Raw genomic sequence first — 18,177 nt, 5'->3', positions numbered from 1 at the left:
CAAATCAGAGACAGCTGGGAGCTATGTGTTCAGAAAGATTCTGATGCAGCAGTCGTATGACATTAAAAACATCCATAGACACAAATAGCCACATGTAGTTCAGTACATTGAGAGATGTGACGAGAGAACCACCCTGGCCGCCATAGTGGAGACTCCCCATTACAGATTAAATGTGCTGCTGCAAAGCCCCCCATATGGTTTCCTCTTCTGTATTATTATTATTATTATTATACAGGATTTATATGGCGCCGACAGTTTACGCAGTGCTTTACAACATTAGGGTAGACAGCACAATTACAATACAATTCAATACAGGAGGAATCGGAGAGCCCTGCTCGTTAGAGCTTACAATCTAGGAGGGAGGGTCAAGTTATACAAAAGGGTAATAGCGGTGGGGGATGAGCTAATGGAGAAAGTAGTGCAGTTGTTAGTTGGAGGCAGGATAGGCTTCTCTGAAGAGGAAAGTTTTCAGGGATCGCCTAAAAGTGGATACATTTTGAGACAGTCTGACAGATTGGGGTAGCGAATTCCAGAGGATGGGCAAGGCTCGGGAGAAGTCCTGGAGGCAGATATGGGAGGAGGTGATGAGGGAGCTAGAGAGCAGGAGGTCTTGGGAGGAACAAAGAGGGTGATTAAGTTAGTATTTTGAGACTAGGCTAGTGATGTAGCTGGGGGCAGAGTTGTGGATGGCTTTGTAACTTATTGTTAGTATTTTGAATTTAATTTGTTGGGCGAGTGGCAGCCAATGGAGGGATTGGCAGAGAGGGGTAGCAGACACTGTGCGGTTTGTAAGGTGGATGAGTCTGGCAGCAGCATTCATGATGGACTGAAGGGGGGATAGTCTATTTAAAGGTAAGCCAATGAGGAGGGAGTTGCAGTAGATGAGGTGAGAGATAACCAGGGAGTGAATCAGGAGCTTTGTGGTTTCATTGGTTAGAAAGAGACGTAGTTTAGAGATGTTGCGGAGGTTGAGGTGGCAAGCTTTGGAAAGTGATTGGATGTAGGGCCAAAAAGGAGAGTTCAGAGTCCAGGATAACACCTAGCACCCTGGCATGTGGGGATGGGTGGATGGTTGTGCCATTGCTCTTGACAGATAAGTCAGGGGAAGAGGCATGTGGCTGATGCAAACCCAGTGGTAGAACTACAGCCATAGCGACCCACACAGGCGCTATGGGGACCGCAGCCAAGTGGGGCCCGGTGAGTTGGCGTGCAGTGCGGGCGAGCCACCGAGCTGCCCGTCCGCTTGGCGCTCGCAGTCACACTGACTGCAAGAGCGGACGCAGCTGGGCGGCTCAGCGGGCGGGTCAGAGAGCAGACGGGAAGCTGCCAGCTGGGGGGCTCGGTGGGTGGACTGGCCAATCAGCGGGTGGCGGAGCAGAGAGATGACATCATCTCTCACCGCCCGGCGCCCGCCCTGCATCCCGGCAGTTCCGCCCTCACTCACTGTGCAGGCAGCAGAGAGATTACATCATCTCTCTGCTGCCTGAATTAGACTGGGACACAGGAAGTGACAATCCCCATTCCCCACCTTTGCAGGAAAGCGACAATCCGCATCTTGTGGCAGGTGACGTGGCAAGTGGACAATCTGCAACTTGTGGCTGGTGACGTGGCAAGTGGACATTCTGCAATGTGTGGCAGGTGACGTGGCAAGTGGACAATCCGCAATGTGTGGCAGGTGATGTGGCAAGTGGACAATCCACAATGTGTGGCAGGTGAGGTGGCAAGTAGACAATTCGCAATGTGTGGCAGGTGAAGTGGCAAGGTGACAATCCGCAACTTGTGGCAGGTATCCATAGAGGGCGCTCCTGAGCCCTCTATGGATGCACCGCCACTGAGGTCAGCAATGTGTGTCCTTCAGAGGCCGTAACTTGTGGCAAGTGACAATCCACAACTTGTAGCAGGTGACATGGCAAGTGAAATCTGCAACATGTGACAAGTGGACAATCCTCAACGTGTGGCAGGTGACGTGGCAAGTGACAATCCGCAACTTGTGGAATGTGACAATCTGCATCTGGTGGCAGGCGACGGTGGCAAGTGACACACTCGGGGCTCCCACTGATTCTGCATTATGGTGAGTTGAACTATTTCATTTTCTACAACAATGTAATGATAGAAATAATGCGCTTCAATCATCCTGACACCATAACAACCATGGTGCTGTAGTGATTGAAGCGTTAACACCAGCCATTTTCTAAATAAATTGCCCCCCCCAAAAAAAAAATCGGATTTCCTGGCAGTGCCCCTCCCGAGACTAGACTCTGGATCCGCCCCTGGGTGAGGATGAGGAATGTAAGTTTACTGTTAAGCCTCCCGGGCCCTGCAAGTCCGGCCCTGTCCCGACACACGCAGCCGCATACAGCAGCCACTGTGCCATCATACGCAGCCACTGTGCCATCAAGCGCAGTCACTGTGCCCATCAAGCGCCGGGGCCAGACACCTGAATAGAGGGCAGCAGTGGTGACAATAGATAGATTCATGCAATGCATGAATCTATTTATTGGAGATTGACAAGTGCAGTTGAGAGGGGGCAGCACTCCTGAGCCCTCTATGGATGCACCGCCACTGAAGTCAGCAATGTGTGTCCTTCAGAGGCTGCATACAGTATACTGCATACTTTGTTGTTCGAAATTAATATAAGCTGTTGCCTGGGTACTGTGCCACATGGGTGTGGTAATCTGTTGTTCAATGGCATTAGTTCATTTTTTTTGGGGGGGGGGGGGGGCTGTTTGCAAGGGGGGCCCCATACATCATTTTGCTATGGGTCCCTGTGATTTCTAGTTAGGCCCCTGTGCAAACCTATACTACACATCTCTAATAGAAAACAGAAAATAACTACAGATGAGTGTCAGCTCTGTTTATATTGGCTGGCCAGGCGGAATATTAGGCCATCCCTGTCTACAGATCTACGTCCTGCACCTAGAGTCCATGTTAGGTGCATGAAGCATCATCTGAGTATCTGATTTTGATGAAATGATCATATCCGGGTGGATGACACAAGGGCGATTATGATCAAGCCCTCCATGTTTGTTACAGCAACTTGTCGCAAAGAAAATTATATTCTATGGGATTGCTAACAGTGACATTTTTAACGCGATTTGTCGCTCTGTTGCTTAGCGATCAAGGATCATCAGCCTTTCAGCTTGTCAGCAACATCGCCAGCGATAATCAGCCTTCATGCTTTTCTATGAAATGTTGCAGCAATTAAAAAGCTTAGCTACATATTGCTAAAGAAGAGCAATTTGAAATAGAAAACAACCCCTTGCAGAAAATCGCTAGCGACTCCAGGAATTCAAACGCTGGCTACATATCACTGTTAATCCTTGTCATTAGTGATTAACTTTTGCCTAAAAATCGCCTATGTGCCACCAAGATTGTAAACAGTCATAGGCAGGGCCCCGTAAGCTGCCCGTCTTGAGTCTTATTGTAAATGTACTGCCATTTTGTAAACAACCACAAAGTCTGTTGGAGCTACTGTATCCACTCACCAATGCGGAAAATGTACCCCCCTTCATGACCTGGCAATTTTTTGCAATACAACAATGGCGCAATCATGCATTGTCGTACCCAAATTGAATTTGTGTCATTTTCCCCACAAATAGAGCTTTCTTTTGGTGGTATTTGATCACTGCTGTGTTTTTTATTTTTTGGCTATAAACAAAAAAAGAGCGACAATTTAAAAAAATATATAATTTGTAGTTTCTGCTATAAAAGGTATCCAATAATTTTTTTTTTTTTTAAATGATAATTTCTTCATAAATTTAAGACAATATGTATTCTGCTACATATTTTTAGTAAAACAAATAATCCCAATAAGCGTATAGTGATTGGTTTAGGCAAAAGTTATAGGGTCTATATTATGGGATATATACTGGAATTATTTATTTTTTTATATACTAGTAATAGCGGCGATCAACGGCTTATAGTGTGACTGCGATATTGCGGCAGACAATCAGACACTAACAGACACTTTTTGGGAACCAGTGACACTAATACAGTGATCAGTGATAAAAATATGCACTGTCACTGTACTTATGACACTGGCTGGGAGGGGGTTAAACATCTATGGGGATCTAAGGGTTAAATGTGTGCCTAACCGGTGTTTATGTGTACTGTGTGTGGTGTTCATACTAAGGGATGTGATGGATTGTATTCTCTGCTTTGCAGGGAAAGAAAATCCATCACATCCCAGCTGACAGGACGGAGCTCTGTCTTGTTTACATGGGCAGAGCTCCGTACTGTGTCTCTCCTCGCAAATCAGCTGGTGTTGGCGGACATTCATTGGCCAGCACCCACTGATTGGCATCTGCTACTATGACCAATCACAGCAGAAGCAGGGCGCCGGCAGTGCGCACGCACGCCCCCTAGGTGGAAGTGCAGAATCACGTATATATATATATATGTGATTTTGCACAGAATGCCCATCCTGTAGCAGTAAGTGGGTATATTAATCCTGTATTATATTATAATATAACAATGATACTCAGAAGCTTTTGTGTATGAATAGTTCCAAGATTAAGCCACTTAACAACTAAATAGATATGTGTATGTATTTCTGAGCTCTATATTGCACAGGGAACAAAAAATATAACTTGATTCGCCCATCCACACACTCGATCTGGTGGGGAAGTCCCCCCACTGTCAGAATACAATAGCTCAGCGGGGGGGGGGGGGGGGACTTCCCCACTGTCAGAACACACTGATCAGTGCTGCCAGCTATAGCCGGTGGTGCTGATTGAACGAGGAAAATCCAACAGGCTACAGATCAACTTCTATACAACCAGCCTGGCCATACATAGATTGAAATGTGACCAGTCCCTGCTGAACCAAACTAATTTCGATCCATGTATGGCTGACTTAGGTCCTGAAAGGTGGCAACCGTTCATACTGAAGCCAGTTATCTGAAGATGTTTGAAGAAGAACTTTGTCAATAATAATCCTTTGTGTGCACGCTTCAGGTACACCATAGACAGGATATTGCAGTCGGAAGATCCAATTGCTCTCACGATCATTCTGTAGCGTGAATGGTGGATAAAGTCTTTTCATGGAAACAACAGCAGACTCCCAGGAAAATCCAATGCCCTTATGTGCCATTGATTGGCCATACATGGCTCAAATTTCGAACTCTGGGTGACGCTGTCAGCACCACCCAGCTCAATAGAAGTCATGTTAACAATTGACTGATCCGGGTGGAAAATTAGCAGCCCTTCAGATGCAGTCACTGTTGGAGTATTCAGGCAGGCGCTGGTATTATTGTCTTGTGAATACAATTGCTGGCAGGAGAGATTTCTCCATCTACACTGCTTAGTGTGAGGGATCCATTGATTCCTGCGGGCTGAACCTATGTGTGTATGGCCAACTTGGCCTGCTTGGCAGAAATTTGAGCAATATACAGCCCTGATGGCAGTGCTTTGTTTGACAAAAGTTGATTGTTCAATCAACTTCTGTTGAAGGAGCCTATCGGAAAATTGTCAGCTGAACAGATCTTGCATCCAATTAGCTGTCAGAACACGGTAACCTGGCAAGAGAATACTTCCATCTGTGCTGTTAGGCTGGTGACAAACGGGCGATTTTTTTTTTTTGCGCAGAGATTACCCCCCTCCAAGTTTTGTTATAGTAATCCTATAGAAAATCATTATGATTTTCATAGCTACAAAATTGCTCTTAACCACTTGCCGGCCAGCCGCGCAGTTGTACTGTGGCAGAATGGCACGGCTGGGCGAAACAACGTTATGTAACGTCGCTTCGCCCTGTGGCCACTGGGGGCGCGCACGCGCCCACCGATCGCCCCCCCTGAGCCGATGCGAGTGCCCAGCGGTCACGATCACCGCCGGGCTCCCGCGATCGCCACTGACACACGGAGAACCGGGATCTGTGTGTGTAAACTCTCTGAGGGGAGAACAGACAGATCGTCTGTTCATACAACTACAACGTATGAACAGATCATCTGTCATCTCCCCTACACAGTCCCCTCCCCCTTTTAGTTAGAACACACACTAGGGAACACATTAACCCCTTGATCGCCCCCTAGTGGTTAACCTCTTCCCTGCCAGTGACATTTTTACAGTAATCAGTGCATTTTTATAGCACTGATCGCTGTATTAATGACAATGGTCCCAAAAATGTGTCAAAATTGTCCAATGTGTCCGCCATAATGTCGCAGTCCCGATAAAAAAACGCTGATCGACGCTATTACTTGTAAAAAAAAAAAATAATAATAAAAATGCTATAAAACTATCCCCTATTTTTTAGGCGCTATAACTTTTGCACAAACAAATCAATATACGCTTATTGCGATTTTTTTTTTTTTTACCAAAAATATATAGAAGAATACGTATCGGCCTAAACTGAGGAAGAAACTTGTTTTTTTATATATTTTTGGGGAATATTTATTATAGCAAAAAGTAAAAAATAATGCGTTTTTTTCAAAATTGTCGCTCTTTTTTTGTTTATAGCGCAAAAAATAAAAAACGCAAAGGTAATCAAATACCACCAAAAGAAAGCTCTATTTGTGGGGAAAAAAGGACGTCAATTTTGTTTGGGTGCAACATCGCACAACCGTGCAATTGTCAGTTAAAGCAACACAGTGCCGAATCGCAAAAAGTGCTCTGGTCAGGAAGGGGGTAAAATCTTCTGGGGCTGAAGCGGTTAAAGTGTTACTAAACCCAGAACAGTAAAATCAGTCTGTATATGCAGTAAAGGCTTGTTATACTCACTGTGGATGCTAAGGGGTTAAGCCTCTGCATTGTGTAAAAAGGCTGTATGATCCTGTCTTCTCTGATCCTCCCCTGCTTCCACTGTCCCCAATCCATCTCCTGATAGCACAGAGCCTTGGGGGCACTCTGCACATGCTCAGTTTGGAGTGTATCGCTAGAGAGAGATTTTTTTTTGGAAAGGGGGGTGCATGTGATCAGCAGAGGGCCAATCAGCACTGTCCAGACAGAGGGTCAGGGGTCATGCAGCCTCATAGAGCAGTCAGAGCAGAATGATAAATCCTCATACAAGCTTTAACTAGACACTGATAGAAGTCACAAGACTGCTATATACTGCTGATGAGAAGAGGTATTTTTTAATTTATTTTTTGCTAAAATAATTACATTTCCCTGTTCTGTGTACTGTCGGAGACCAGATATAGTGAATGCAGGGTCCTGTGTTTAGTAACACTTTAAAGTGGTTGTAAACCTAGTTACACCACTTTGTACCTAGAGGTAAGCCTATAATAAGGCTTACCTCTAGGTACTGGAAATATCTCCTAAACCTGCACGGTTTAGGAGATATTTACCATATACCCTTGTGCCAATGTCATCGGTGCATGCGCACTGAAGAGATAGGCCACCCGTGCAGTTCCTTCAGCAGCCGTGCCGTGATCTATGGTTGCCACCTCGTCCCTTTAAACCCGGTTCTGTGGATGATTAACGTTGTAATTAAACTCACTTGGTGCCTTATCTGCATTTAATTAGCCTCAAAACCTGTGTAATTCAAAGGTGTTCGGGTTTAAAGGGATGAGGTGGCAACTCTACCGTGACTGGCGGCTCCCGCGGACATGCAAAGGAGTGATGTCATCGGGGCTCCGGCTAATCACAGCGATGGAACCCGGAAATAACTGGGTCACAGCGGTGTGCGGGGCCGCTGCAACAGCTTCGATCTAAGGTAAGTTATTCATAATGAGCTAGTAAGCGGTGCATACTAGCTCATTATGCCTTTGTCTTACAGGGGTTTTTTTTTCTGGGTTTACAACCACTTTAATTATTTTCTATGAAATGTTGATTAAGAAGTGCAATTTGTAGCAAGACAACCCAGTGCTGTAGTAAATCACAAGTGACTCCAGCGATTAAATTTCTAGCTGTTGATCGCTGGCATTAGCGACTTGTAGCACTGATTCATCTCTAGGTAAAAATCTTCTGTGGATATTCACCCTGCTGGATGAACAAAAGGAATCTCAATGTGTATGGCAAGCATTGCTTCCAGCATTGTATCCCATTGTCTCCCCCCCCCCCATGCTTCACTTCTTATCTATAGAAGAAGGAGCCTGTCTGTAGACAGAGGGATCGTGAGCAAGGCTCAGATTTCATGACATTACACAATAGTGACTCAGACCCAACAACAGTGATTCACCCTACAAGAAGCTCTTCCCGGACTATGACTGCGTACTGGCCATTGTGAATACAGCTCTGCTCACGTAGCGTAGTCAGCCCTGCCTTGTGCTGGAGCTGTTCTTCAACTTCCACTACGCCAATGTATGGGAGCAAAGCAGGACAGAGAGCTTACATTTCATATAGAGGTCCAGAACAGAACTGGGGATGGAGCTTCTTTTCTGGATTCGTCAAATCAGTGTATATACTGACAATCACAAGTACCTGGAGAGCAGCCACGTAAAATCGCAAATGGAATCTAATCGCAATGGTGGCCATACATGCTTTGATTTCTTTACCCGATCAATGTATGATTCGATCAAAATTAACAACTAGCCATAATGATGGCCATACACGCTTCGATAAACGATTGGTTACCTTCTAATCAATCTCTTCTGATAAGAATAAACGATCGATAGTTGTCAGCCCATGCGATCAATATACCTCTCACGGGGAAGTGGATTTTGATCCAGAGTTGGTATACATAACGTATGAAGTAGGGATGCACCAATATAATTTTTTTTTTTTTTTTTTTAACGAATACAAGTACCAATACTTTTTTTAGTACTCACCGATACCAATTACCGATACCAACCGCAACTGTTTTGTTTACACTTCAGCTGTCAGCAATGTTACAAAGCATTGAAAAGTCATTTACAAATTAAATTGATTTTGTTTTTTAATTTTGCACTTTTCTTTAATGTGAAATGTGTAAATATATATGTGTGAAAATATTCACTAACAAAGCAAACAAAAAAATTAATTGTTTATCGTTTATAAAATAGACGTGTGAAAAAAAAAAAAAAAAAAAAAAAAAAAAAAAGCAGGAAAATAATAATTAAATGGAGGAGGAGAATAGGGAGTTAATTAAGGCTGATTAGAGTAAATTAAGGGTTAATAAGGGGTTAAACAGGAACATTCGTTCATCCCCACTGACAGCTCAAAGAACCGAGCCTGAAAGTATCGGTACATTTGCACGAGTACCAAGACTTGTGCAAGTACTCCGTATCAGCACCGATACTAGTATTGGTGCAACCCTAGTATGAAGGTAAGTTATTGATCACATCTCTGTTTCCACCATGTAATCTCGTAATCTGATTCATCAAAATACAATCATATTCCTTGATCTTTCAGTCTATGGTCTACAACTCATTCCATTGATATGCCACACATGGGGAAGTGGATCTTGATTGACACAAGCGCAATTCATGATCCTCTGCCTCTCCAAGTAATCTCATAAAAAATGGATCGATTGATCGAAATATGATTGTATTCATGAACAAAGCATTTCAGTGCTGCTGACTGATGCAAAACATTTGATAATCTTCTGCCCTGGCCAATCAAATCAGTTTAAGCCCTCACTGAACACGGCTTTGAAATCGTGCGAGTTCCTCTGAACTTGCACGATTTCAAAGCCACATTTCAGTCCGACTTCGGGGGGGCGACTTGAAAGACATCTGTGCCGGCTTATGCACAGATGCCTATTGAATTCACCCACGAAGTCGCCAAAAGTAGTGCAGGATCTACTTTTGGAAATCGGTGCGGCGCTGCAAATTTGGCGTCGCGCCGATTTGGGACGCTCCTATTGCTGGTAATAGGCTCCGAATTGACATGTGATTTGATCTGTCCAATCGCATGTCAAATCACGCCGATGGGAACGGAGGCTAAATGTGATCAAAATTAAGTCTAAATCGATCAGAGGATAAATTATGGTTATTTGGTTGTTTGTGGATTCAGTTGTTCTGATCGAATCGCACATCAATAGAATAAAATAATCAAAGCATGTATGACCACCATTGATTCCTCTTGCAAACGACCAACCAGATTATGAGATTACTTGAGGAGGTAGACGCGATCGATAACTTAAGATTGTAAATTGTGCTTGTATCTTACCTGTCCATCAAAATCCACTTCCCCATGTGTGGCATATCAATCAAATGGGTTGTTGATTATGGACTGATAATTCTCTATTGGAAGAAATTGATCGGAAAAAATTATCATTGAGCCCAGGTTCACACGGACTGCAGGAATTAAATCGTGCGAGTTCAGCTGAACTCGTACAATTTCATTCCCGCATGCCAGCCCCAATTTCGGGGGTGATTTCAGAGACATCTGTGTGGGTCTCTGCACAGATGTCAATGGAAATCGCACCCCGAAATTGCCAAACGTAGTACAGAAACTACTTTTGGGAATCGTACAGTGACATTGCCGGCAATTTGGCATGTCAAATCGCATCAATGTGAACCACGGCTCAGGCTATGTTTCCACTTTGATGCGACTTGAGGTCCATAGACCTCAAGAATACACAGGCATTGCTTCAAGTCACATCAAAATCATGGCAAAATCGTGCAACTTTCAGGTCGCAATAGTGGAAACCTAGGCTCATTGAAGTGTGTATGGCCACAATTAGCCTAGGTTTCCACTATTGCGACTTGAAAGTCTCACGATTTTTTGCCATGATTTTTGCAGCGCTTTTGATTCGATTTTGATGCGACTTGAAGCAATGCCTGTGTATTCTTGAGTTCTATGGACCTCAAGTCACATCAAAGTGGGACCAAAGTAGTGCAGGGACTACTTTGTAGTTGCTGCGACTTGAAGTCACACAGATATGAACGGTACTCATTGGAAATCATGGGGTACGACTTGTCATGCGACTTTTCAGTCCCAAGTCGCACTAGTGGAAACGTAGCCTCAGACTAATGTTTGAACATGCGCAAAATTGTGAATGTCTCTAAAATGCAGGAAAATGTGCAGTCGTTTTGCCCCACCATAGTGCCATAATTCTTAAAGTGATTGTAAAGGCAGAAAGTTTTTTTTTTTTTTTTTTTTTTTATCTTAATGCATTCTATGCATTAAGATATAAAACCATGTGTATGTACCACCCCCAGCCCCCCCAATACTTACCTGAGCCCCGTCTCTATTCAGCGATGTGCACAAGTGTCTCAGCCACCCGGGACTCTCCCTCCTGATTGGCTGAGACAAAGCAGCAGCGTATTTGACTCCTGCTGCTGTCAATCAAAGTCAGTTAGCCAATCAGAAAAGAGAGGGGGGCAGGGCTGAACTGCAGCTCTGTGTCTGAATGGAGACAGGGAGCTGCGGCTTGGGTGCTCCCACAGCAAGCTGCTTGCTGTGGGGGCCCTTGACAGGAGTAGGGGCCCGAACACCGAAGAGGGACCCAAGAAGAGGATGATTGGGGCTGCTTTTTGCAAAACCATTACACAGAGCAGGTATGTATTACATGTTTATTATTTTTAAAGAAAAAAACAAAACAAAAAACAAGAATTTAGTATCACTTTAATGGCACCCCCATGCACCTTTCTAGATTGTAAGCTTTAACGAGTTGGGCCCTCTGATTCCTCCTGTACCAAATTGTAATGTAACTGTAATGTCTGCCCTCATGTTGTAAAGCGCTGCGCAAACTATAGGCGCTATATAAAACTTGTATTTTTAATAATAATAGTGTGCCCCAACATATGGTAATGTTTTTAAAACCAACCATTCACTGCTTTTGAGCTTCACGCATTTACAAATTTTTTTTATTTTTTTATTTACTGATCTGAATGCAGATTCGTTATTTTCAATGGAGACATTCACACAGGTATGTAAATATGCGCTGCATTCAGATCCATAACACAAAATCCAAAAATCTGCGTCTAAGGACAGACATACATATACACGTCCGCCTAATTAAAAATGACAATTTAGCGAAAGTATTCACTGATTATTACACAGGAAATTTTGTGCTAGAAAAACAACATGTGCAATAAAGTCAGTAAATTTTTTTACACCCATGTGAATGTAGCATGGTGCGTTTTACGTGTGACATGGACCAGGCTGCCCTAAACGTGGCACACAAAATTGTGCAGAATTGCACAAAAACGTGCACATTCTGTTGCACCTGCGTAGGTGTGAATGGAGCTTTGAACACGATCACTAGTCGCTTAAAAAAAAAAAAAAAAAAAGGTACACTGCTCTCTGTGGAACTACAAGTCTCAGCATGTAATGGCAGATCTTGCTGGGGGTTATTTGTATGAATATTCACATGTATGCTCACCTATAATTGGGTATTTGCATTCCTCATTCAGCAATCCCCGATGTGTAGTGTGACATTTGCTGTGATCCAGCCATTCGCAGTAGATGAGGCTGTGGGGTTGTGGATGGATGCGGAGTGTGGAATGTACAATGTTATCAGTGGGAGTGACAGGGTGACACGTGCTTGTGTTTACACAGAGATGATCAGCAGCATTTGTGAATTCCTCTCCCTCCCTCCTTCCTCTCTGATTCTTCCATATCTCACTCTTCTCACCTTATATAAACTCACCACCAGCTCCAGGATCTCAGTGTGGGGGGAATATCTGTGAATGAATAATACTCTTTGGAGATGGGATCAGGTGATGCATGTCATGTTCCACAATGCAATTGGATCTTTTTCTTTTAATTTGTTATTTTATTTCTTTTCTTCCATCCGCTCCTGACAAAGGAAACATTTCAGATTTCTGATCTGCATGGACACCAGAGGCTCCTAAAGCTGCCTATACACTGCTCAATTTGTGTCCAATTCCTGCAGATCTGCCGAAATTCGAGACGTTGGTGGCCATGCTGACACTACCTTGCTTGACAAAATTGAAGATAGAAAAAAGTTGGCTGAACAGTGACTACAGCCAATCAGATGCAGCTACTGTTTGGGGCTTCTGACAGCTGCAGGTTCTGGCTGTCAGAATACAAAAGCTGGCAGTGGAAGACTAATGCTGGCCATACACTATACAGAAAATCGGCCGAACCCATTTTCGAAAAACGAACGTTCGACCGTGACCGCAAACGATCGTGCCATCATATAATGTCCGATAATCTGTTCAGTGGACATGAATAAATAATTTTGTGTTCGTTTTTTTACATATACCTAGTGCAGGCAGTTCGGACGGGAAACACATTAACCTTGCAATTTATCGTACGTTCGGCAGAAATTTTCCAAACATGCCGTTCGTTTTTTTTCCACAAAAACGTCACAAACGATTATCGATTTGTACCCACTAACTTGCCGAAAAACGAACGAAGTGTCCATACGAACGATTTTTCGGCCGATTTTTCGTATAGTGTATGGCCAGCATAAGGCTGGCCATACATGGGGTGAATCTCGAAAGAATTTGATTTCGAAAATCTTATCTAAGAATTTTTGTTCGTATTTCACACCTTTAGTGAGCTGCAGCAACAGCCGATTTTCGTGCGGCCATCGAATTTGAGTAATCGGACATGTTGGAAATGTTTTGAAAAACAAACGATTTTCTAATCAATAATGGGAGAATCGTGCGAGAAATGTAATCGAAAAAGAAATGCGCGTGTGCAAGCAAAGAAAATTCCCAGGAAGAAAAGAAGATTCACAACCACAAATTCTTTTCTATAGCAACATGAGGTGAAGGCTTGGTTGGTCGAATTTCGAAATCAATGGTGGCATCATTGGATCACAAAACACACAAATTTTCTGATATTCAAAAGAAAATTCTTTCAAAATTCCACCATGTATGGCCAGCCTTATGCTGCCCATAGATGGACCAAAGTTCAGCCGGCTCAGCAGGGACTGGACGAATTTCGATCCATGTATGGGCACTGTGGTTGTACAGAAGTTGATCTACCAATCAGCTATAGACTGCAGTGCTGATCAGTGTATTCGGACAGCAGGCAAGCCTCCCCTCTGCCAGAATACAAACACACAGCAGGAGGATTTGCCTATACATTCACAGCAGGAGGATTTGCCTATACATTCCACATCCAATGTGTGGATGGGAGAATCAAATCAGTTTTTTTTTTTTTGTTCGTTCAACCTGGTTGAATGAGAAAAAGTGACTCATCTGTGGGCAGCTTAACCGCTTACCGACCGCCGCAAGCAGATGTACGTCGGCAGAATGGTACAGGCAGGCAAATGGGTGTACAGGTACGTCCCTTTAAATTTTCCGCCTTTCGGGCCCGCCGCAGGGGCGTGTCCACGGGTCCCGGGAACTCTATGTTCACCGGCGGCAGTGGTGTCGAGAGGTAGAACCGGGAGATGCCAAAGTAAACAAAGCATTTCCCCGCCCTGCCTTGTGTCATAAGGTTTGGAACAGGAAAATCTGGATGCCGCACACCGGATACAGTTGAAAAATCTTCTTTATTGTAAAACTTGGATCATCAAAAATACAGGACAATCAGGCAGATAGTACAGACACAGCTGACGCGTTTCGCACTCTAAATCGAGCGCTTACTCATAATGAGTAAGCGCTCGATTTAGAGTGCGAAACGCGTCAGCTGTGTCTGTACTATCTGCCTGATTGTCCTGTATTTTTGATGATCCAAGTTTTACAATAAAGAAGATTTTTCAACTTTATCCGGTGTGCGGCATCCAGATTTTCCTGTTCCAAACCTTGCTTCAATTTGCATTTAGCCAGCACCTGGGACTCCCCTCCTCTGAAGGATTTACTAACATACACCTGGAATCAGGTCTACCTGAGCGGTGATTCATTTCTTCTGCCTTGTGTCATGACAGAGATCTACTGCTCCCTGTGATCAGGAGCAGTTATTGTCATGTCCTAGGTAGCCCCTCCCCCCACAGTTAGAATCACTCCCTGGGACACACTTAACCCCTTCATCGCCCCCTAGTGGTTAACCCCTTCCCTGCCAGCGTCATTTACACAGTAATCAGTGCATTTTTATAGCACTGATCACTGTATAAATGACAATGGTCCCAAACTAGTGTCAAAAGTGTCCGATGTGTCCACCATAATGTCGCAGCCATGATAAAAATTGCAGATCACCCCCATTACTGATTAAAAAAATATTAAAAATGCCATAAAACTATCCCCTATTTTGTAGACACTATAACTTTTGCACAAACCAATCAATATACGCTTATTGCGTTTTTTTTTTTTTTTAATTTACCAAAAATATGTAGAAGAATATATATTGACCTAAACTAGGGAAAACATTTTTTTATATATATATTTTTGGGGGATATTTATTATAGCAAAAATTTAAAAATATTGTGTTTTTTTTTTTTTTTTTTTTTTTTTTTTTCAAAATTGTTGCCCTTTTTTTGTTTATAGCGCAAAAAATAAAAACCGCAGAGGTAATCAAATACCACTAAAAGAAAGCTCTATTTGTGGGAAAAAAGGACGTCCAATTTTGTTTGGTTACATCGTTGCACGACCGCGCAATTGTCAGTTAAAGCGACGCAGTGCTCTGGTCAGGAACGGGGTAAAATCTTTCGGGGCTGAAGTGGTTAAAGTGATTGGAAAGTAATTTTTTTTATTAAAAAAACAAACAAAAAAAAAAAAAAAAAAAAACAACATATCATACTTGCCTACTCTGTGCAGTGGTTTTGCACAGAGCAGCCCCAATCCTCCTCTTCTCGGGTCCCCTGCCAGTGTTCTGGGCCCCTCCCCCTTGTCGAGTGCCCCTATAGCAAACTGCTTGCTGTGGGGGAACTCGTGTGTGTGCCCACTCTTGAGCCAGCTCTCTGTGTCCATAAAACACAGAGAACATGTCTCAGCCTCGGGTCTCGTGCACAATGCTGGATCAAAATCGGGCTTAGGTAAGTATTAGTGGGGGGAGGGGGGGCTGCACGCTGAAGGTTTTTTATTTTACCTTCGTGCATAGAAAAAAAAAAACATTCAGGCTTTACAACCACCTTTAGCGCTGGCCACAGATGATATTTTTTTTTTTTTTTTTTTTTTAACCAGCTAGCTGATCAGCTGTTTAAAAAAGAAACCGATTCCCCCATCCACCCACTTGAGGTGGACTTCTCGGGTGCCAGGATACACAGATCAGCGCTACCGCTGATTGGCTGCATGTGTTGATCAAACACAAATTTTCCAACAGTCCTGTCTGACAGGAGTTGATCAGTAGGTTCAATCCTCTTGAATGGGAATGGCTGCTCGCTGCTGAACTGGCCAAATTTAGATCCATCTATGGCCAGTTTTAGGGCTAATTTACACCAGGTGTTGAATTATAACGCAGCGGCTGATGTGCAGTGCTGTCTGGGGGGATCACTGAAGTACCGATACACTCATCTTGGTGAATTGCACTTTACCCTTTTTTAATTTTTTTATTTTTTTTTTTTTTTCATCTTGATAAACAGCAGTACACTGCCTGGCATGTGAGTGTACTTAGGCTCTCCTCATAGCTGGGTATCTGCAGAGTAAGATCTAAGGCACTGCTGCCACTGACTGCTGGGTTCAGGAGATCTGGAGAAGTCACTGCTGTTCTTCTCATGGTTCTCCTTGCTGGAGGTGACACGAGGAAGCAAAGCTCTGCCTCTAAAAAGACAGCTACCTCCACACACACAGTGCAGAAGAAGGCATCGCAAGTCTAATGAAAGGAAGAGATCAGCTACAGGGAGACCTCAGACAATACCGGTGATTAGTTCTTTGCCTGTCTTTTTGGTGCACAGAGTTCAGTTCCTCTTTAGGCCCCATTCATAAATTTGTTTACACATCTAGAGCCACCTGGAATTGTGTGCAGGCTATGGACTTCCAGCAAACTGAGCTGCAGCAAATTCAGTGTGAACTAAAATATTTAGGCATGTTATACAATTTTTCAAAGAAAATGTGTAATATTTTTTACATTTAAAACTCTACATGGTGATCCTGCCATCCTTGTTTAGTTGCTTCCTGTTATGTGGTGCCAATGCTTTGTCTCAGAGCAGTTACACGAGAACAGTGGTACTGAGTCTCGCCAGCAGCTGCGTGTGAATGTCGGTAATGCCGCCTACACACAATCAGAAATTCCGTCAGAAAAAACTTGGATGGTTTTTCCGACGGAATTCCGCTCAAGCTTACCTTGCATACACACGATCACACAAAAGTTCTTTGAACTTTCGACCGTCTAGAACGCGATGATGTTCAATGCTTCCGAGCATGCGTCGAATTGTTTCCGAGCATGCGTGATCTTTTGCGCGTCCGAATTTTATACAGACGAACGCATTTTCGGATAGGAACTTTTTCTGACCGAAAAGTAGAGAACCTGCTCTCAATCTTTTGCTAGCTGGAATTCTGCCAGCAAAAGTCTGATGGAGCATACACACGGTCGCATTTTCTGACCAAAGGCTCACATCGGAGTTTTGCTGGCGGAATTTCTGATCGTGTGTACGGGGCATTAGAGTCCTGAAACAAACAAAAAAACAGCCTGTTCACGCTATTTGAATTTTTAGTTAAAGTTGTACTAAATGCTAGGATTTTTTATTTTTATTTATTTTTTATTTTTTTTACTATAAGGCTGGGGTCACATCTGAATGTATTGGGAACTTACGTTCCTATTCAAAGGGGTTTTTTTTTTTTTTTTTTTTTTTTTTTTTTCTTTGGAGCATTGCCGCTCTTCGTTCATAGGGCAGCCCATTCGCTTGAATGAGCTGCTCTACGCACAAAAAATGCCCCAAAGAAGCTCTAAAACCTTTTTTGGAGCAGAGCTTGGTACGTTTTTTCACCACATGTTTTGGCTCCTTTTTAGTGTGTTTGCTGCGTTGCAAACATGTGCCTGCTACCTGTGCTTGGGGTGCCATTAACAATTAATGCACAACATGCATTTGCAGTGTGTTTCTGAAACACGTGGCAAAACACGCGTTTTCTGCGCACTTTGTCATGCGTTCTGGAAACATCAAATGTCATTGCAGCCTAAAAGAGAAAGTGCGGCCAAAGCTTTTTTGGCCATACATCTCTTGTGGGTCGCAGAAGTGCACTTACTTTTGCTCTCCTGTGACCTGGAGTCAGCTGATAACGGGCTTTTGTCCACTATCAGCTGGTGTGGCCGAACCTGTCCAATATGCCTTGTTGCCTGAATGACAGCTGGCTCTGCCTCTCAGCGCATGGGTTTGCCAGCTGTGCCTGCCCCCTTTTCTGCCAGGCGCTTCAGTAAGCACTAGAGGAGTAGAGCAAAGATCAGTGACTGACAGTCACTGCTCCCCTCTCAGAGCCGAGAGTTGGGCTAATCTGAAGACAACAGACCGTTTTAAAGAAGAAGCATTTGTGCTGTATTTTGCTGTAACTTTGCCATTTACAGCACGTTTGAGATGCTTTTAGAAAGC

This window comes from Aquarana catesbeiana, linkage group LG09, assembly GCF_042186555.1.
Source record: "Aquarana catesbeiana isolate 2022-GZ linkage group LG09, ASM4218655v1, whole genome shotgun sequence".
NCBI classification, from domain to species: domain Eukaryota; kingdom Metazoa; phylum Chordata; class Amphibia; order Anura; family Ranidae; genus Aquarana; species Aquarana catesbeiana.
This window is presented reverse-complemented; position numbering follows the sequence as displayed.